The following is a 21,502-nucleotide window of genomic DNA, read 5'->3' as shown; positions in this document are numbered from 1 at the left end:
TACAAGTCACCAACTCAGAGATTTGGTCTCCTCATTTGCCAAGGGAAGGTAGTAGTATTACTTCTTTCCCTTGGTAGTGGGGAAGATTAAATGAGAAATGAGATGTGAAAATACGTTGAAGATGGGTGCAAAAACAGTACGCATCTATTTTTAAAATAGGTACACTGTGGTTCCTCGTTCTAAGCTTTTATTCTTCGTGTTGGTGACAGTGCTCTCGTATTGCATCTCTCTGGAATCTTGAGCAAATGTTTATCTGTTTCGTAGGCATGACCTACCTGTAAGGTTTGCTGAAAGGGCCCTGCTTTTCGGCCCCAGTGACACCATCTTTCTGGATGTCCTGACCCCCCATCTGCTGCGCTGTCACACCTCCCCTGCCAAGGCCAACACGTAGCACGGCCTCCGTGGAGCTTGGAGTGTTTTGCAAAAGCTGAGTTTATCTGGTAAAAAGTCAGCTTTGAGGTTTCACACCAAATGCAGAGACCATAGCTCCCCCCCTCCCCATTATGCACAGTTACCTCTCAGGTTCCCACAAACTTTAAAAAAGAGCACTTGAAAAATACAGCACAGGCCACCCGTCAGTGCCGTTTCTGCAGCTGAACTCTGAGGAGGCTGGAAGTCATTTCAGAAGAGGAGACTCTCGTTGTGGAATGTCAGGGTGCATTACACGGGACAGAACTGATTATCCTTGGTCTCCACATTCGAGCCCGAGGTGTGCACCCGGAGAACTTTCTGGGTTCTTCTCACACAGGGGCCAGTCCTCCCAGCTCTTATCTGCAGGGGTGGAGCCTCCTTGGCAGGCTGGCTCTCAGAGCACGGGCAGAGACCCATTTCTGCCCACCGTCACCAGAGCAGGTACTGAGATGCAGTCTAAAGACTGTGATTCTGAGTTGGGCGAGGCGCTGGGTTCTTTAGGATTCCTAGGTGGCTCAGTGGTAAAGAATGCACCTGCCAGTGTAGGAGACTTGGATTTGATCCCTGGGTCAGGAAGAACCCCTAGAGAAGGAAGTGGCAACCTACTCCAGTATTCTTGCCTGGAAAATCCCATGGACCAGAGGGGCCTGTCAGGGTATGGTCCATGGGGTTGCAAAGAGTCCATGCATGCACACACACGGGGTTCTTCGGCCTGAGACCAAGGACTTATCTGATGCTCTTCTCTCCACCTCTGGCCCCTCAGACAGTCCCTGCTGGGCATGATACTTAACAGAGGATGGAAGAGTCTGTCAGTGCTCGGAGTTCTTTTTCTTCAGGCAGGGCTTCATTGGTGCCCCTGTTGCAGCAGGTGGAAACCAGGAACAAACAAGTCCCCTTGCTTGCTTACTCCCCAAGGTTGGGGCAAGCTTGTTCCTTATATGGGGTGAGGGTTGGGGTCCAAATTGAAAAAGTATCTTTAAGCATGTGGTCCTTTGGATGAACTTTCTGCCTCATCTAATTGATTTAGAGCTGGGGTTCTCAATGGGTGACAGTTTTGCTCCCTTCTCTTCCACATGGCAGGGGACCTGTGTCAATGTCTGGAGACGATTTGGTTGGCACAGCTGGGCAGGTGGGTCCTACTGGCCTCTAATGAACAGAGGTCAGGGATGCTGGTAAACATGCTACAATACACAGGAAAGCCTCCTACAATGAAGAATATTCCAGCCCAGAACATCAGTAGCTAGGAAATCCTTACTTAGATTCCCTGTTTTTCTGGTACTTTACTGAAAATAGCAGTAATGAGATGATCAGTTAGTGATACTAGGTATCAGACAGCATGCCAGCTGCTGTACTTAGATAATCACATTGACTCTTTACCACAGCCTGGTGAGGTGGGCATTTACCAATCCCATTGTACAGATGAGGAAACTGAGGCTTTGGGAGGCTGAAGAGCTTGCCTGAGGTCACAGAGCTGAAAAGTTGGAACAGGATTCCTGCTCAGGTCTGACACCAGAGACTGTACTCTTCATCTCACCGGTGTATCCCACCTACATGTGCTTGGTTTTAGCTAATTAGGTCAAGAGGTAATTATTCTATAAGGGCCTTCAGCGCAGCTGTGGGCTTTGTGTGGGACAGGAGTGGCAGTGCCTTCTCTTCCTCCCGTGCAGTCCAGCCTGGGCGAGCGCATCCCCTCTTGGGGCCCGTGCTGCCACCTGTGTTTGGATGACACTCACCGCTCTTCAGCTTGGATTTGTCTTAAGGTAAAAGCCCAGTTTATATGTTACCCCTTGTGCAAAACCAAGATCTGTCTCCTTTCGGTCAGAGGAAGGGGCATGTCCCATGGCACTTGGCACGTGCACCGCTCTGCTATTACGTGTTGGTGCGCTGGCTTGTCAGGAGCAGGCCGGTTCTGGGGATAGTAGTGATTTACCTTGTTCGAGCTCCTGCAACAAAACCCCACTGACTGGGTGGATTATAAAGGACAGATGTTTGACTTCTCATTGTATATCCACAGGGTAGAAAGGCTGAGGGACCTCTCTGGGGCCTCTTTTTGAAGGGCACTCGTCCCATTCATGAGAGCTCTGCCCTCACGCCCTAACTGCCTCCTGATGGCCCTGCCTCCTGATGTTACCACTTTGGGCATTAGGTTTTCAGCATATGAATTTTAGGGGGGACAGAAATGTACAGACCATGGCAGCAGGCAGGAAATATTGAGTGAAAGAATGAGTACATTGGGACTTCCCTGGTGGTCCGGTGGCTAAGACTCTGACCTCCCAATGCAGGGGGCTTGGGTTCGATCCCTGGTCGGGGAACTAGATCCCACATGCCACAGCTAAGAGTTAGTATGCTGCAACTAAGGATCCTGCATGCCGAAACGAAGCTCGAAGATCCCACATGCCACAACTGAGACTTGGTGCAGCCAAATAAATAAAGAATAAATATGTTTTTTTTTTAAAGGAAAAAACGAGTATATTCTTCCCTGGGCTTCCTTGGTGCCTCAGATGGTAAAGAATGATTCTGCGGTGAGCTGCATGTAAGACAGCAAAGAGCAATTCATTTAACACCATGGCTAGATGCAGACGCAACAAAAAAAAGTGAGCATCTCTCAAAGATAGCGCTGTATAGCGCTGTAACCGGTGTGTGTCAGGAGGGGGCCTGCAGATCAGCTCTGGGTGCCGTGCTGGGGCAGTGCCACCCAAGAGAAGATGCTGTCAGCAGTGCGTGTGTGCTAAGTCGCTTCAGTTGTATCTGACTCTTCGTGACCCCATGGACTGTAGCCCACCAGGCTCCTCTGTCCATGGGATTCTCCAGGCGTGAATACTGAAGTGGGTTGCCGTGCCCTCCTCCAGGGGATCTTCCTGGCCCAGGGATCAAACCTTTGTTTCCTGAGACTCCTGCATTGCAGGCGGATTCTTTACCACTGAACCACCAGGGAAGCCCCAGCTGCCCATGGCACTCTAAACTTTCTAGTAGCCACATTAAAAAGGTATAAACCAACAGGTGAAATTAATATCTACAGTAGTATCATTTTAAGAGGCAGTACTTTTTTTTTTGGCCGTGTCACAGGGCATGTGGGATCTTAGTTTCCCCTGCTGCTGCTGCTGCTGCTAAGTCACTTCAGTCATGTCCGACTCTGTGCAACCCCAGAGACAGCAGCCCACCAGGCTCCCCCGTCCCTGGGATTCTCCAGGCAAGAACACTGGAGTGGGTTCCCATTTCCTTCTCCAGTGCATGAAAGTGAAAAGTGAAAGTGAAGTCGCTCAGTCATGTCCAACTCTTAGTGACCCTATGGACTGCAGCCTACCAGGCTCCTCCGTCCATGGGATTTTCCAGGCAAGAGTACTGGAGTGGGGTGCCATCGCTTTCTCCATAGTTTTCCCTGCTGCTGCTAAGTTGCTTCAGTCATGTCCGACTCCTAGCGACCCCATGGACTGCAGCCTACCAGGCTCCTCCGTCCATGGGATTTTCCAGGCAGGAGTACTGGAGTGGGGTGCCATTGCCTTCTGTAGTTTCCCCTACCAGGGATCAAACCCTTACCCTCTGCATTGGAAGTGCAGAATCTTAACCATTGGATTACCAGACCCAAGAGGCAATAGATATGAACAATTATTGAGATATTTTGAATTTATTTTTTTATATTAAATCTTCAGAAATTCAATGTATAGTTTACATTTAAGCACATCTTAATTCAGACTTGCCACATTTCAAGTGCCCCATAACTGCATGTGGCTCAGGGCTACCTTGCTGGAGAATACAGCTCAGAAGTGTTGGAGAACTTTCTGTGCAATGGATTATAGTTTTTTTTTGTTTACTTTTCAATCTCTCTCTCTCTTTTTTCTCCCCTTCTCCTTTTTTCAGTTCAGTTCAGTCACTCAGTCGTGTCCGACTCTTTGCGACCCCATGGACTGCAGCATGCCAGGCTTCCCTGTCCATCACCAACTCTCAGAGCTTGGTCAAATTCATGTCCGTCGAGTCGGTGAAGCCATCCAACCATCTCATCCTTTGTCGTCCCCTTCTCCTTTTTAAGGGGACATTTTCCTTCCGGGCTTTAAGCAATACCCTTTGGAAGGAATGTTGACTCTCTTAGGACTCTAGGTATTAAATAACAGTTCTTGGTAGTGGAGTCACATATGTATAGCTAAAGTAATGTCAGTCCTCTGAGGCATCTTCACAGTCTTCTGGCGAATCAAGGTCATCTGAAACTTAACCCTTTTTGTTGTTGTTCAGTCGCTCAGTCGTGTCTGACTCTTTGCGACCCCATGGACTGCTGCACGCCAGGCTTCCCTATCCTTCACTATCTTCCAGAGTTTGCTCAAACTCGTGTCCACTGAATCAGTGAGATCCAACCATCTCGTCCTCTGTCACCCCTTCTCCCCCTGCCATCAGTCTTTCCCAGCATCAGGTGACCCTCCTAATTCTCATACAGCGTAACAAACTCTGTAATGTAGAGAGAGACTTATCAACTTCATTCTACAGACGAGGCAGTGGAAACTCAAAGAGGCTTGGGGAGAAGCTTAAATTTGGTTTAAAGTGAGGTCTAGGAACTTTCCTGGTGGTTCAGTGGTGGTTCTTACTCTCAGTTTATGGGACCTGGGTGCAACTAAGAGCTGGCATGGCCAAATTAAAAAAAAGGGGGTTCTAAAGTAAACGTTTACATGCAAAGACTGGTCCAAGAAAGATTTGTTCTATCAAGGTGGACAGAAGCACACATGACTGAACTGTCTGTGGGGCCAAGTGTGATTGGGGTTACAAAGGGAGATAAAGAACTCAGGAAGGGGGCTGATTGATTCAGAGAGGGGTGTTGAGGAAGACTTCACAGGAGAGGTGGTGTTTGCACTGGGCCCTGAAGGGTGAGTAGAGATTTGCTGGGGGGATTTAGAAGGAGAGGGCAGGCACTCCAGGTGAGGGTACCTGCCAGGACCAGGGTGAGGCAGGAAGGAGAGTGACGTCTGCGGGCAGAAGTTCCAGGGTGGAGAGGTGGATCAGCCACCAACTTGGAGAGCTCGGAAGGCTTTGAAGTTTAAATTTTATTCTGGGGGCCCAGGAGCCATAAAAGGTTTAGGGTAGTATCTTCTGTTTTTCAGATGATGAAATGTAAGTTCAGTTGAATGAAACACTCATGTTTCTTTAGAAGGGTAAAGGTTTTCAACTCACTTTCTTCAAAGTGAACTTGGAGTCATTTTGAAATAGTTTCTATTATGATCATTTAATGGTGGGGGAAGAAGGTTATTCACGAATGTCTAAAGTGCAAACTAAGAAACAGCTTGAAAGCACTCTGGGATGGGATTGAAAACTCCGCTGTTTGCATTGCTCCTGCCAACATCTGAGGCCATGGAGGTCGCCTTTCAGGCTCTCAGTTGCTAATGGTGCCCTCCTTTCACCCTGGGAGGGCCCTGGGAGAAGTGGCAGGAGAAAGGGAAAGTATGCAAATAGTTGCCCGGTGGAGAATTTCTTGCTTCAGTGTAAACTCTTGGGTCTGTCTGGGGTCAGGTTGAGGCTGTTGACTGCTCTGGAGATGAGCAGTGCAGGCTGGACGAAAAGTCAGCCTCTTCCTCCTGGGAACAGAGACCCCAGGCCTTCATTCCACTCCCCTCGCCCCCCAACTCACCCCACTCATCCTGTGTACTGTGTGTGGGGTCTGATCTCATTGTCCCCCTGAAAGATGCTGCCCTGTGTAATCTTCATATCAAAAGGCTGCCTCTTTTGAGTCCCCACTCCTGGGCTGTGGGAGAGAGGATGGGTTAATTGTAGAGCTCTTATGCTATAGAGAAAGCCATCTCTGGCTTTCAGAATCACTTCTGGGGGGCACTGGGCTTGATTCAAAACTGAGGGCCCCCTTCCTTTTCTCTGGTGGCCTGTGGTGCTTGACATTCATTGATAAATGAATGTCATCTGGAGCTGGTTTCCTCATGGGATATCTCACCACCCTTGATCTCTGTTTTTTTTTTTTTTTCCTCATTAAAATAACAATATACAAGGAGAACTCTCTCAAAGTCTTAACTTAAAAAAAAAAAAGAGAGAAAGTAATGTCATCACACTGCAGCATTTTTTCAGGGGACGTGTGGCTGTGCAGGCTACAGTGGTTTTGGGATTTACACTTGCCCACTTGTATGGATCTAGGGATTAGAGATTGGAAGGCCTAATTAAGGCAATGCTTGTTATTGCGAGTCTGTGCCAAAATATCGGAATGGAGATTGTTCTGAAAATGCGAAAGTTAGGTCATGAATCCTTTAGGAGCCAGTTTTTTATGGTACATAGGGCTCTCTGTATAATTTTGCTATTCAAAAATGGAAGTACAGGTTTGAAATCAGAAACTGAAGGGGTAATTTTTTAGTCACTTGTAATAAAACAACTTTTATTGGGAGAGTGCGAGCCATTCTGTGAAAGACAATTATGTGCTTAAAAACATTAACAGTAGCTTTGCTCCTTTTAGGATAATCCGTTTAATTCAGGAGGGGAGTGGCTCAGGGCTTTTTCCTGTAGGATTCCACAGAGAATTCTTTTGAGGCTTGTGCAGACTTTGTTTCCTGTGTCTGTAAAAGCAAATTGAGAATTTAAAAATAAATATAGGTCTGATAGCAAGTACCTTCCTGCAAATGGGATTCGAGCGATGTGAACGATGTTGTCATTGGAAAGTCACAGTGACATTCCTCCTTTATTTTCATAGGAAATAAAAGAGCCATGGATTCAGAGTAATGAGTTCTCAGCCTTGTAAACCTTGGCTGCCAGAACTGAGTGTTTGGTTTGTTCTGAAACATGGGTAGCCCCTACCGGAAGAGGAGGTACAGTTAAGTAGAAAGGGCATTGGGTGGGGAGGTCAGGAAATGAGCGTTCTGGTCCTGGTTCTTTTGCTGCCTTTTGGAAACCCTCTCGCATGGCTCAGATGGTAAAGAATCCACCTGCAGTGCAGGAGACCCAGGTTCAATCCCCAAGTCGGGAAGATCCCCCGGAGAAGGGAATGGCAACCCACTCTAGTATTCTTGCCTGGGGAATTCCATGGACAGAGGAGCCTGGTGGACTACAGTCCATGGGGTCCCAAAAAGCTGGACACAACTGAGCGACCAACACTTTCACTTTTCACTTCACCTGTTACTAACGAATGTCAGTGTTTGTTCGCAGTTTTCAAACTGTTCCTCCAATCCCGAAGGGTCCAGAGCAGATGATTTCAAGGAGAGTTCTGGCACCCCACCCTCCTCAGGGTGGCTCGGTGCCTATTTTATATTTTGGGGTTCTGAGTAAAATTTTGTTAGGAGAAAGTGTCTCGGGGCTAAAACCATGAACAACTTTGTAGTTAGTTGACTGCTGAGACTATTTCTAAAACTTTTCCCCAACTCAGGTCTTATTCTGTTAGCAGCTCGCAAAACTGATGCACATTTACAGTTAGAGTGAAATCTCAGTTCAAGTGAATAATTACTGTGAATCCAGTGTGAACAGGCTGACATCTCTCCACCTCTCCATCCATCACTCAAACGTTTATTGACCAAACATTCATCTGACTACAGAGACAAATCTAAATAAGACTTAGTTCCTGCATTCAAATAACTTGCAATTTAGCGAGTGGCAGCAGACCCATAATTGTGAGCTGTAAAGCTTTGTAATAACAGCTCTGGGTCTCTAGAAAAAGAAGAGTAATTAGTTTAGGGGAGTTCAAGGAAATTCACAGAGAGGAAGAACGTTTGAGCTGGACTGCAGTCATTTATTCAGTTACTCAACATGCATTTACTGAATACCTTCTGTGTGTGCCAGGACCCTTCCGAGAGCTAAGGAAACAGCAGGGGACAAAACAGACAAGATCTTTGTCTCAATGGAGCTGACATTTCTTAGCATGTGATTTATCAAATGGCAAGGGTGGTGACACCCCTGGCCTTGTTCCACTGTTGCCCCATCACCTGCCCTTCAGTATCAAAGTAAAGCAATGGTTTGTGTATATATGTATATATATTTTTTCTTTTTTTAAGATTATAAACTTAATTCAGGCATGTTACAGAGAATTTTGAAAGAATGAAACCCACTTCCAAAAATGTGACCCCTTATTCTGCCATCCAGGAGGAATCTCTGTTAACCTCTAGTCTGTTTTTCTATGCATCTGTGGGCTTCCCAGGTGGCTTGGTGGTAAAGAATCCACCTGCCAATGCAGGAGACTTGGGTTCGATTCCTGGGTTGAGAAGATCCCTTGGAGAAGGAAATGGCTACCCACTCCAGTATTCTTGTCTGGAAAATCCCATGGACAGAGGAGCCTTGCTGGCTATAGTCCGTGGGGTCACAAAAGAGTTGGACATGACTTAGTGACTAAAAGTAAAAATCCCATATATATATACATAATTTATTTTTTACAAAGGTGGAATTATCATTCATATTATTATATTGTGTCCTGCTTTCTTTGCTTTATACTGAACTATAGGCATTTTTCTCATGTCATCCAATTTTCTTTGAAAACACTGTAATATTCAGTCATATGGATGTCTTAATGTTCCATCATATGGATATGTCATCATATGAATGTAATTTAGTCGTGGTCTTTTGTAGAACATCTTTGAAAGTGATTTTCCCTTAAAAAAATGACACAATACACCTTTCTGTACATAAACCATTGCATTTTAATGTCTCTCTGAAACAAATTTTCAGAAGGGGAATGCACAGGTCATAAACTATTGAAGGCTCTTGATAGGTGTGGCCAGAGCGTTTTCTAGAATGTTGCATCTATTTATGCTCCAGCTGTAGCCTATGAGAGTGTTGGTTGTACCGAAAGCAGCCAGTTTGACTTGGCTGCTATCCAGATTCCTAACGGAGCCTTTCTCAGACTCAGCGTGGATGCTCTTGTTTAGTTTCCAGGCCACACTAGATAACAGGCTTCCGGAGAGCACAGAGTAAGTCCCCGGTGCCTGTCCTGTCGCAGACTTGCAGTAACATGCAGGTTTGTTGAATACACGCTTGTGTGTCTGAATACGTGAGCCACAAAGGGTAGGAGGGAAGTCTCCCTTGACAACTGGAAAGAGAGTAGACCTCCTGTCAGTGTCCCAGAGCACCTTATCACTGTACTTTCAGGAAGAGGGAAACCCAACAATACAGAAGTGCTTGTCTGAAAGCCAGCTCCACAGTCTCCATGTGAGCCTGAGAGCTTGTAGATCATCCACAGGGTTGAAATTCACCCTGAATTTCAAAGATAAGTCTTAGCTACTGACTCCCTGGCTACCTTTATCTGTGTCTCAGCAGCCTCTTTAAAAAAATTTTTATTTATTTATTTTTTGGCTGTGCTGGGTCTTCATTGCTGTGCAGGCTTTTTCTCTAGCTGTGGCAAGCAGGGGACTTATCATTGCTGTGACTTTTCTTGTTTCAGAGCATGGACTTAAGGGTTTGCTGGCTTCAGTAATTGGGGCTCCTGGGCTCTGGAGCACAGGCTCAGTAGTTGTGGCACATGGGTTTAGTTGCCCTGAGGCATGTGGGATCTTCCTGGACCAGGGGTTGAACCTGTGACTCCCGCATTGGCAAGTGGGTTCTTTACCACTGAGCCACTAGGGAAGTCCTGTAACTAACCTAAGGTAACAGAGCACTGTGGTCTAAATACTTGTGTCCTCTCAAAATTTGTGTGTTGAAATCCTAACTTCCAAAGATGGTGGTATCAGGAGGAGAGAATTTGGGAGGGGCTTTGGTCTTGAGGATGTAGCCCTCGTGAATGGGATTCGTGCCCTAATAAATGAGAGTCCAGGGAGTTCCCAGCCCCTTCCACCATGTGAGGGCATAGAGTGAAGGTGCCAGCTGTGAGGCAGGGAAGATCATGCTGGCACCCTGATCTTGGATTCTCAGGCTTCAGACCTCGGAGACACCAATTTCTGCCATTTATAAGCCACCAACCCTGTGGGGTTTTGTTGTAGGAGCCTGAAGACACACAGCTGGCTAGTGGTAGAGCTGGGATTCCTACTAAGGACCTAACTTCTGGGTGCAAAGCAGGGGTTAGTGTCTGTATGAAAACCTCCTTTCTGTGACTGAGGAGAAGAAATGGACAGCAGGGTGATTCCTGAACTGGAAGGAAAATGGCCAGCTGCTGAACATTGATAAGACATAACATATAGCCCTGGGAGGCACTGTGCACTCAGGGGTCCTAACCAATGTGAGGAGGGAATTCAGATATGAGGATGTTTGGGTAGTGACCAGGCCTGATATGCTGTGGCACCGTGGAGTGATTCTCTACACATTCTCTACATATTCCCTGCACCATTCCCAGGAGGGAGATGGTTTGCAGTACCTAGAGAGGGAAGCCTTTTCCTGGGAAGCTGTGCCTTGATCATGCTCTCAGTGTTATGGGAACAGGCCCCCTCCTAAACAGGAAACAGGAGTGGAGGGGGTGGGGAGAGAAAACCAAAACCAAACCTGACTCATGACTATGTCTTTCCTTTTGCAAAAGTGAAAGACCTTGCTGTTGGACACATACACACACCCACACATACCCCTCACCCCACCCTCTGCCCCCCCAGATGGGGGTTTCCTGTGCGTTCTCTGCATTGCCTCTGTCTTCAAAGGGGAGGCCTGGATGTGTTTAATCCCTTTTTTCTTGGATATTTAATGATGAGATTTTCCATTTTAAGAAAAACCACGGTAAACATTTTTATACATGTATCTTTGAGCTTTATAGTCTTCCTTTGAAACAAGAATGGAAAGTAACTTACTCTTGATATTAGAGTGAAACTGGGTATAAGCCACTCTACTGGCAGCACTAACAGGTGTCTTGGGGCAAACGTAGCCCCATGATAATTTCTACTAGTCTGCACTGGATCACCCCAAAATACACGTGAAGGAAAAATGCAACATCTGCCATGCAGATGCGGTGCTCAGCACCTCTCTTCTTCCAGAGAGTCTCCTCAAAGCCTTTTCATCTCTGAGCTCTGGAGTTGTCACTGTCCCCCTCCCCATATTTTTGTAACACACACTCTGACTTTCCATCAGCCTAGTGTTGTGGTAGAAGTGGACGAGGGGGAAGTGACATGAATCTAAAATAGCTGGCTATCGGGTTTCCTGTTACGTAGGATGTGGTCAATTAATTTCGGTTGTCTGTGGGCCTAATTCAGGCCCTCTTGCAACAGTGGGTGTGCAGAGGACCCCAGAGCATGGTGGTCTCTGCCTGGGCTGAAAGCAATTTAAGAAGCACAGGGACCCAGCAGCCACCTTGAGAAAAGCCAGTGTGACTTAGCTCTTTAGGAAATAAAGGTGATGTTCCCTGTAGCCCTCAGTGGTGGCAGGCAATCTCAAGAGCTCCAGGTCCAGGCAGTGGCTGGAATCATCTAGTCTCTGGTTGTTTGTGGCCTAATGCACAGTGGTTTGGTTCCTAATGCACAGTGGGAACAGCTGTGACCCAGTCCCTCCTTTCCAGGATTTTATTAGAGGGAGGTTCTTTTCAAACTAGAAATGACAACATGGAAGGTGGAGGGTGAGTGCCTGGGGGGTGAGGAAATGTTCAAGGGCCCGTTTCAGAAAAGTTACCTGTCTTTGCAGCATTTCCAGATGTGCCTCGGATGTCTGAGGAAGTCTTAACATATTGGTCAAATTTTTTTTTTTTGGACCATGTTGCATCGCTTGCAGGATCTTAGTTCCCTGATCAAAGATTAAACCTGTCCCCAATTGAAAACACTGAGTCTTAACCATTGGACTGCCAGGGAATTCTCAGGAGTCTTTTTTTTTTTTTTTAATTATGTTGAAATATAATTAATTTGCAGTGTTGTGTTAGTTTCAAGTATATAGCAAAGTGATTCAGTTATATATGTGCTCAGTTGCTCAGTCATGTTCTACTCTTTGTGCTCCATGGACTGTAGCCCGCCAGGCTCCTCTGTCCATGGAATTTTTCAGCTAAGAATACTGGAGTGGGTTGTCACTTCCTCTTCCAGGGGATCTTCCCCACTCAGGGATTAAACCCACATCTTTTGCATCTCCTGCATTGGCAGGTGGATGCTTTACCACTGTGCCACCTGGGAAGCCCCATATATGTGTGTGTGTATATATATATATATATTCTTTTTAGATTCTTTTCTTGTTTTAGGTTATTGTGAGATAATTGCAAGGAAGGCTGGGCAAGGTAGTCTTTATTCTGTGTGGTCATGTGCTCAGCTAAAATGTTGACCTTTTAGCTTTAAAGAGTAGAGAGAGAGAGGGAGAGAGAGGGAGGGAGGGAGTGAGGGAGGGAGACAGAGAGAAAGTATATTGAGGGATAACCAGTAGATCCACTGCATTAAGGTTCTATACTTCAGACTGTTAAGTGCTCAACCTTTGTTAAAGGCAAGTATATTTCATAACCTTCTGCCTGGTCAGTGTGCTACGCTGGATGGTGTCCCTCCAAGATTCATGTCCTTCCTTGAACCTCAGATTGTGACCTGATTTGGAAATAGAGTTGTTGCGGATGTTATTAGTTAAGAGGTCATACTGGAATAAGTGCAATGGTGGCGGGGGAGGGGGAGGGGTCCCTAATTCAATATGACTGGTGAACTTAGAAGAGATGCAGAGACACAGGAGTACTCACGGGAGGAAGGTCGTGTGACAATAGAGGTAAAGATTGGAGTGATGCTGCCACAGGCCAAGGAATGCCAAGAGCTACCAGAAGCTGGAAGGACAAGGAAGGATCCTCCCTTAGAGGCCTTGGAGGGTGCCTAGCCCTGCCAGCACCCTGATTTTGGACGTCTAACCTCCACAACTGTGAGGGGATAAATTTCTGTTGTTTTGAACTATGGAGCTTGTGTACTTTGTTACAGTAGCCTGAAGAATTGAATACAGTGAGGAAGAATGCATTTCTGGCCTTGACCCAGTGGGAATTGTTTCCAGCTGGAGTCAGTGGTGGCTTCTCAGCTTTGCGCTGTGTCCAGGTGTGACTCAACTGAGGTCATAGTCCAGGGACATTGTAGGTTGTCAATGACATATAGCTATGATAATTGTCAGTCTGATGGAAGATCAGACATTAAACAGATACATGAAAAGGTGAAGGTGTTAGTCGCTTTGCAACCCCATGGACTGTAGCCCGCCAGGTTCCTCTGTCCACGGAATTCTCCTGGCAAGAATACTGGAGTTGGTAGCCATTTCCTCCTCCAGGGGTTCTTCCTGCCCCAGGGATGGAACCCAGGTCTCCTGCATTGCAGGCAAGATCCTTTACTGTCTGAGCCACCAGGGGTATATTTAATAGCAATTAATTTTCATACAAAAGAAAAGGATAATCTCTTTTGTTATACAGAAGAAAAGGGTATCAAGAAAGGCCATAGCAAGGAAACCTGGTCTTGTGTTGGCTGATGGGGTTGGGGGCAGTGGTGGTGGTCACTGAAGGTTTTCTCTCCTAAGAAAGCTGCACTGGAGCTAAGACACGGATGAGTGAGAGTTAGGACAAAGATGGGAAGGGAGTGGGGACCACTTTCTTTGGGAAACATGGCTTGGATGTCAGGAGCTCACAAACATGGGTGCCCTTTGGGGAGTTACATTTCCAGGCCCCGGCCCAGACCTTCTCTGTCAGGCTTTGGGGAGGGCGCTCTCTGAGACTGTGGGGTCCAAAAGTGGGTGTTTCTTTTAACTTGCCCTTGGGCATTGTGGGGGCAGGGACTGTTGCACTGGGGCAGTCGGCCTCAAACATTCATGTGCTTGTGCATCAGCTGCAGAGCTTGCTCAAAATGCAGACTTGGGGTTGGATTCAGTAGATTTGAGGTGGAATTTAGGAATCTGGGCTTCCCTGGTGGCTTAGAGGGTAAAGAATCTGCTTGCAATGGAGGAGACCCGGGTTCAATCCCTGGGTCAGGAAGATCCCCTGGAGAAGGGAATGGCAACCCACTCCAGAATTCTTGCCTGGAGAATTCAAAGGACAGAGGAGCCTGGCGAGCTACAGTCCTTGGGGTCGCAGAGAGTCGGACATGACTGAGTAACTAACACTTTCACTTTCAGTTAGAAATCTATTTACCAAACAAACCCTACCACCCCGCCTCCCCTCGTGGTTCTGATATAGGAGTTCCCTGACATCATTTTGAGAAACACATCCCTGGAAGGTTGGGTGACTCTGAAAAATCTGCAGTTGATCTTTGCAACAGCAAATGATTCCAGTGGAGAATAAAAGGGGTCACCGCAGGAACACCTGTGTTTGATGTTAGAAAGTTGGGAGGGGGCGGGTCAGACATGCAGCAGCAAGGGGGAGCCTGGGATGGCAGGTCGCAAGAAGGGTCCATGGACACTGGGGACTGTCCCAGGCCTTCACCTTACCCCGGAGGGTGAACGCAGCACCTCTGACGTCCAGTCCTGACTCGGGGCCAATTGGTTCCTGTCCAGTTGTGTCAGCAGTAAAATACTATCTGTTGTCAGACTTGGGAGCCGGGTCGTGGGGAGCCTTAAATTCAGATTCAGAGCTTGGTCTTGTTCACAGCGCTTTTCTGATCAGTGGGGCTCATCGTAGCACTTGAGCTGGAAATGGAAGCAGTGGGAAAATGAAAAGGCCTCTGACCATAGACTTCCTGCTGACCCGCCTTCCTGCTGGCCCGCCTTCCTCCTCCACTCGGGGTACACCTCTGGTTGTAATTACCTACATGCCATTTTTAGGTGGCAGGGCGATCTAAGGTGAACTGGGGCTTTGCACAGCTTGGCTTGGTTTGAAGCTGGAGCATAAATCATCACGCAGCTCCATGTGTGTGTGTATCCATGTGTGTGTGTCCCCGTGTGTGTGTGTCCCTGTGTGTGTCCCTGTGTGTCTGTGCCTCCCCCTACCACTCACCTCCTTCTCTTCTCTGCTGGGGATTCAGTGCTTCCTGCCCCGTGAGCCTCACTTTGCTGGATGGCTTCCATCCTGTGAGACTGCAGCTAGTCATTCCTGCTTGACCTTTAGATTTTTCTCTTTAGGGAAAATATGATTGTTAGTCTGTATTCTCGAGCAGATATATTTGACTCACAGGCCACTTTCCTACCTTACTTCACATCCATGGAAGAAAAGGTTTTTAAAATCCATGTACATATCTTCCTAATTTTTATTTTATATTGGAATATTGTTGATGAATAATGTGTTAGTTTCAGGTGTACAGCAAAGGGATTTAGTTGTACAGATACATGTATCTATTCTTTTTCAAATTCTTTTCCCATTTAGGTTATTACAGAATACTGAGCAGAGTTACAGAAATAAGTATTAGGTCAGAGGACCTGCTGTATGGCCATCGGCTGTTCAGGTGGGCGTCCTTGCTTTTGGAAATGATGACTTCAGCTTCTGGGGGTCTGACTTTTTGGCCTGTGGGCCATATGTTGTGGCTGGACAGTGGGGTGGATTAGCCAGAGTCTGATCCTGGGCCTCACAGACGTGTGTGCTGGGGAATTGGAGAGAGCCAGGCCGAGTTCTTGGGCTGCCTGTTCCGCTTCATTCCTCTGGATGGTGAGATTGTCTCGAGGGTGTGTTCCTGGAACTTTGCAGTCAGGCTTCACCGTGATGTGTATTTAATGACCACACATGGAAGGCTTGACTGCCAGGGCCGCTCCCTAGGACAACCCTAATCATGGAATCTCAGAGCTGGAAAGAGCCCCCTGGGCAAATCTGAGGGAGGAGACCTTCCCTGGGATGAGGGAGACCCCCAACTTGGGGTTCCAGTTCCAAAACCAGGACTTCTGATGGAGAAGCCTGTTTAAAAGCACTGGAGGACTTGCCAGCTTTCTACTTCTGTTACACAAATTAATAATGGTCCAGTGTAGCAGTCTGGGAGAGCTAGGTTTTTATAAAGAGACAAACCCAGATAAGAGTTAAGACTAAACAGCCAACCACATTTCCGGTCTGAGCTATTTTAAGTCTCACCTTGTTTTTGGTGCATCCATTGGTGGATGCTGGGTAAATGAAGAACCCAGCCTCGGGTGATTTTCATTTCTCTTTGCCTAAAAATAGCCTTCTTCCCCTCCCATGACTGTCAAAAATTCTTGCGTGTAATGACCCATTGTTCCCAAGAATTGCTATAGACTTCTCTCAGTGGCGCCTCTTCTTGCGCTGCCCAGTGTACTTCAGAAGCAATGCTGTGTTTTATATTAATTCAGCTTTAGAGGGGTTCTCATTGTCCTTATTTTATAGATGAGGATGTTGGGCTTGGAGAGGCAGGGAAATTTCTTTCAGGATCACTAATGGAACTTAATTCACTGGTTCCTTTTGCCTTGAGAAACCTGTTAAAAAGGCACTTGGAATAGTATGTATCTGTTTTAGTTTAAAAAGAAAAAAAGTGAATCTTCCTGGATGGGAGGTAGAGTTATAGGCCATTTTATTGTTGCTATTTCCTTGTGTGTATTCTTTGCATACTGGCAAACTTTTCAGAGGGGTATTATCTGACAGCTAAACTTTTGATGTGGATGGGGACTTTTTTCTTTGGTTAGATTAGCTGGTGAGGGCCACTTCTGGGAGTCAGGCTATGCACATGGGACTAGTGTTTGAGAGGAGGAGGAAGAAGAGGCTCCTCTGCCCCAAGAGGGAAGTTCAGGTCAAGGCCCCAGGGAGACTGAGGATTTGCTCCATCAGCTAGAGCAGCCTCAGAGTGGGGCAGTGTGTGCTTGTGTGTGTGAGTGTGTGTGTGTGTGTGTGTACACACTTAAGCCTGCTTGGTTTTCACTGTTATATCTGCTTGGGCTTTCACTAAAATAAACAACCTCAGACCAGGTGGCTTTAACAACAGAAGTTTTCTCACCATTCTGGAGGCTGGAAGCCCAAGATCAAGGTGTGGGCAGGTTTGATTTCCTCTGAGGCCTCTCTTCCTTGGCGTGTGTAGGTGGCTGTCTTTCCCTGTATTTTTACATCATCTTTCCTTTTTGTGCATGCATCCCTGGAACCTCTTTTTGTGTCCAGGTTTCCTTTTCTCATAGCTATACCAGTCAGATTGGATTAGTACCTACCCTGAGTATGTGCTTAGTCATTCAGTCATGTCCAACTCTTTGCGACCCCATGGACTGTATGTAGCTCACCAGGCTCCTCTGTCCATGGAATTCTGTAGGCAAGAATATTGGAGTGGGTTGTCATGCCCTCCTTCAGGGGATCTTCCTGACCCAGGGATCGAACTGGGCCTCCTGCGTTGCAGGCGGATTCTTTACCGTCTGAACCACCAGGGAAGCCCAGTACCCACCCTAATGACCTTCCTAAAACTTCAGTTACCTCTTGAAAGACTCAGTCTCTAAATACAGTCACATTCTGAGGTCCTGGGGGTTAGGACTTCTCGGAATTTTGGAGAGATGCAGTTCAGCCCTTCACAACCATCATTGGCTTATCTGGGCAGAGACCTGTGCCTCCAGCATTTCAAGGGAGCAAAGGGCCGTTGGGCCTCCCACGTAGTCTATTTCAGGAGTGTGAGGGTGAAAGCAAGTCTTCAACCAGGTTCTGCCTCATGTGCGTTTCCAGAAGGCAGCCACATAAATGTTCCTGTGCGGCTCGTCCTTGGAATCTGGCCAAGTGCAGTTGTCTATACTTTCAGGCTCTCTGACTGCATCATGCGTGGAGGTTTCCCTCCCTGTAGAAGAGAAAGTTCTGGAGTCCATTCAGCTCACTTTTTAACTGAAGCAGGCATCAGCATCCTCTGCAGACATCGGCTTACAGAGCAAGCAATGCTCTGGGTCAGAGTGTGCTCTGAAAGATGAGGGTCTTGGCCTACAGTTTGTTGAGGAAAAGTGGAGAAGTTTAGCCTAGCCATCTTGAACACCACTCACTTCACGAATGCAAGATTATTTCTAACATTCGCTAAGCTGAATTTCCCACCTTCTGGTCCCTGTGGGAGATAAAGATTGTGAATGTGCTATTAGATGGCCAACGGGGATTGGGCTTCTGATGGTCATCTCTCACATACTGACCACCCCCAGCAGTGTGTGTTTCCTGTTTAGGGACCTTCGAGGTTACCTGACTGCCCCTAGCTTGAGACAGACGTACACCATATCACGCAGCTGGTGCCAACGTGTAAATTGCAGACAACGTAAGAGTTTGTCAGAAAACTTCACCATATCAACATTGTGTCCTGAGCCTGTACTGTTCCCAGATCAAGATAGAAGCACACTGATTTATTTCTTTTTTTGAAAAGTTCAACAAAAATCAAGAGGGAGATTGGATTTGAAGCTGCATTTTTATTATATGTTAGGTCTTAAAAATGTTTTTGCTGAACATTGCTTAGGGGAATTGACAAGTAGAAGGGGGCCTTCTTTCAGCCTTTGAAAAGAGAGAATAGATTCATCTCAAGAACTGACATCTCAAAAAAAAAAAAAAAAAGCTTTAGTGTGTGTGATGTGTCTGAGGAGATAACAGTTACATCTCAGGAGTGCCTATTTTTGAACTGTTTCCAAAATTCTAGAACCAGATTTGAGAAATAATAAAATATTGACCATCGTTCAAAGAGAAACATACAGGGTGATCTTTGGCAAAGCTTGTCATTTTGCTTACATTTTACTCAGTTCTCTGACTTGCTGGGAGTCCCTGCTGGGGACCAGGCCCTCTGCTGCATGCCAGGGGTAGTCTCTGACTTTTTTGATCTCCGTCTTTGCATCAGGTTTAGCGGAAACGGTATATTGAATCATTTATCCACCAAGCATTTCTGAGAGCCTGGTGTGTTCAGACATGGTTCCAAGCTTTCACGTATTCTCTCATTGGGTACATAGCAAACGCACATCCTGTTAGCTTGTCTCCGGATGTCTCCTTTCGTGACCATTGGAGAGAACCCTGTCATTGCCAGTCCCATTGACTATACCCACTTCATTTGATCCAAACTTTTCTGAGAGTGATCTGGGGTAAGACAGACAGGAGAGTTTAGCCACAGCATCTAAGTAAAATCCACAAGGATTTCCCTGGCAGTCCAGTGGTTAAGACTTTGCCTTCCAATGCAGGGGTCATGGGTTCGATCCCTGGTTGGGGAGTTAAGATTCCCACCTGCCTTGTGGCCAAAAAAACCAAAACATAAAACAGAAGAAATATTGTTAATGAATTCAATAAAGACTTTAAACATGCTCCACATCAAAAAAATCTTTAAAATAGATAAATACTCAAAAAAAAAAAAAAAAACAAAACCATACACAAAAAAACCCCAACTAAAACACTACATCCATGTACCCACCATCCAACTAGAGAAATATAACATTACAGATGTAACTGAAGCCCAGTACATACTACCTTTGTCCCCCAGAAAGATATGCCCAAGTCCACATCCCTCTCCCCTGTAAACGTGACCTTATTTGGAAATAGGGTCTTCATCATTGCAGTTACCTTAGGGTCTAATTTAATGGAATCACCCTGGATTTGGGAGGGCCCTAAATGGACTGAGCACTGTCCTTATCAGAGAAAGAGGAGTGAGGTTTGAGACACAGACACAGGGAAGAAGGTCGTGTGAAAACAGAGGCAGAGACTGGAATCGTGCCACAAGCCACGGAGGGCCGAGGACTGGAAGCTGGAGGTAGCAAGGAGAGTTCTCCCATAGAGTGTCTTGCTTTCAGACTTCTGGCCCCTAGACCTGTGACAGAATAACTTTTATGTTATTTTTTCTAAACAACAAGACATAAACAATTTTATGCTGTTTTAAGTCCAAATAAATAAACAGGTGAATAGAATCCACATTATGAAGAGTTGCTGCTCATCCCCATGATCTGTGCTTTATGCAGTAGTTTGAAAGAGATTTTTAAAGACAAAAATCCAGAGATTCCCACTGTGCTTAGGATGGATTTCTGACCATTACTTCCTAGAGTCTATAAGATGCTTCAAGACCAGGCCCTTGCTTACCTTTCTGACTGTTTCCTCCCGCCCTTGGCCTCCCTGGCCGTACTTCAGTCACATGGATCTTCTTTCTGTCTCAAAAATGGCCCCAGGGACTTTGCACTTGCTAGTCTCTCTACGGAAAATGCTGTTGTTCCTAAAGAGTGCCTGATGTCCGTGAATTAGTCTCTGCTTACATGTTACCCCCACTTGGAGACACCATCACTGACCATCTGTTCTAAAGAATTCCCTCTTATTACATCACCCTCTTTTATTTTCTTCAAAGCACATATCACTCTTTGAAATTCATTTTTTCTTTTTCCTTTTTACCTTCCCCCCACCCCCCAATCAACATAGAGGCTGCCTGCGGGCAGAACCTTTGTCTGTTCATCCCTCCCTGGGTATCCCTGGCATGTACCTGACTGCCAGCTCCAAAGAAGGAGCTCAATAAATATTATTGTTGACTCACTGAATGAATAAATTCCTGTTAATGCACTTTGGAAGTCATGAATAAAGAATGAAATTCCTGTTTGAAATTACACTTTTGGCTGTTGAATGGTCCTTCTGGAACAAGATTCAGCTTGGAGATACCACCATGGGGTATGACATCAGTTGTGCTGATGAAGGTTTTATTAATAAGCATCCAGGACGTAGCTGAGGAAAATTGTGGTGTCGAAATCCTGTGCCACACTTCCCCATCACTCTCTTTCCTGCTTTCAGCCGAGTTGGATTTTCTTGAGCCGAAAGAAGAAGCTCAGAAAGTGAAACAAGACAGTAATCGAATGGTGTGTTACAGCTCAGCAGTTTGCTGGCAGCAGGGTAGCCTCACCTGGGGAACCTCATCAGGGGAACCTCTGATCTGTGTGTACTTGGGAACCGGGGTCTGTCGACAGCACAAGGTCTTATTGCGTTCTCATTAAATGATGGATGTGGAAAAGAACATTTTTACCTGGAACCAGGTAGGCTTCCTTAGGACATTTAATTGACTTTATTTTAATAGACACTGATGTTTTCAGAGGGACCCGGGTATTCCCTCAACAGATACTGAGTATCTCCTTTCAGGTGTGAGGGGCTGTGTGTACACTGCTACGTAATCTAGACATGCTGGTTTGTAAAGCTAGTGGATTGGCCCTGTCCTGGGTGTGTGCTAGTCGCTCAGTCGTGTCCAGCTCTTTGCAACCCCAAGGACTGTAGCTGCCAGGCTCCTCTGTCCATGGGATTCTCCAGGCAAGAATACTGGAGTGGGTTGCCATTTCTTTCTCCAGGGGATCTTCCCAACTCAGGGATGGAGCCCAGGTCTCCGTCTCCTGCATTGCAGGCAGCTTCCTTACCTTCTGAGCCACCAGGGAAGCCCCTGACCTGTGTGAGAGAGATGGAAATAATATATGCAAATACGTCAAATGCTTCATAAAT

At 46.4% G+C, this 21,502-nt stretch overlaps 1 protein-coding gene across 4 annotated transcripts in view; it reads left to right on the top strand.

Annotated features, from left to right (window-relative positions):
• CHST11 (carbohydrate sulfotransferase 11) overlaps positions 1 to 21,502 on the top strand; it is a 261,341-nt gene that overhangs the window by 11,808 nt on the left and 228,031 nt on the right. The gene's annotated exons all lie outside the window — the stretch shown is intronic.

Source organism: Bubalus kerabau, chromosome 1 (assembly GCF_029407905.1).
Source record: "Bubalus kerabau isolate K-KA32 ecotype Philippines breed swamp buffalo chromosome 1, PCC_UOA_SB_1v2, whole genome shotgun sequence".
Lineage (NCBI taxonomy): Eukaryota > Metazoa > Chordata > Mammalia > Artiodactyla > Bovidae > Bubalus > Bubalus kerabau.
This window is presented reverse-complemented; position numbering and strand designations above follow the sequence as displayed.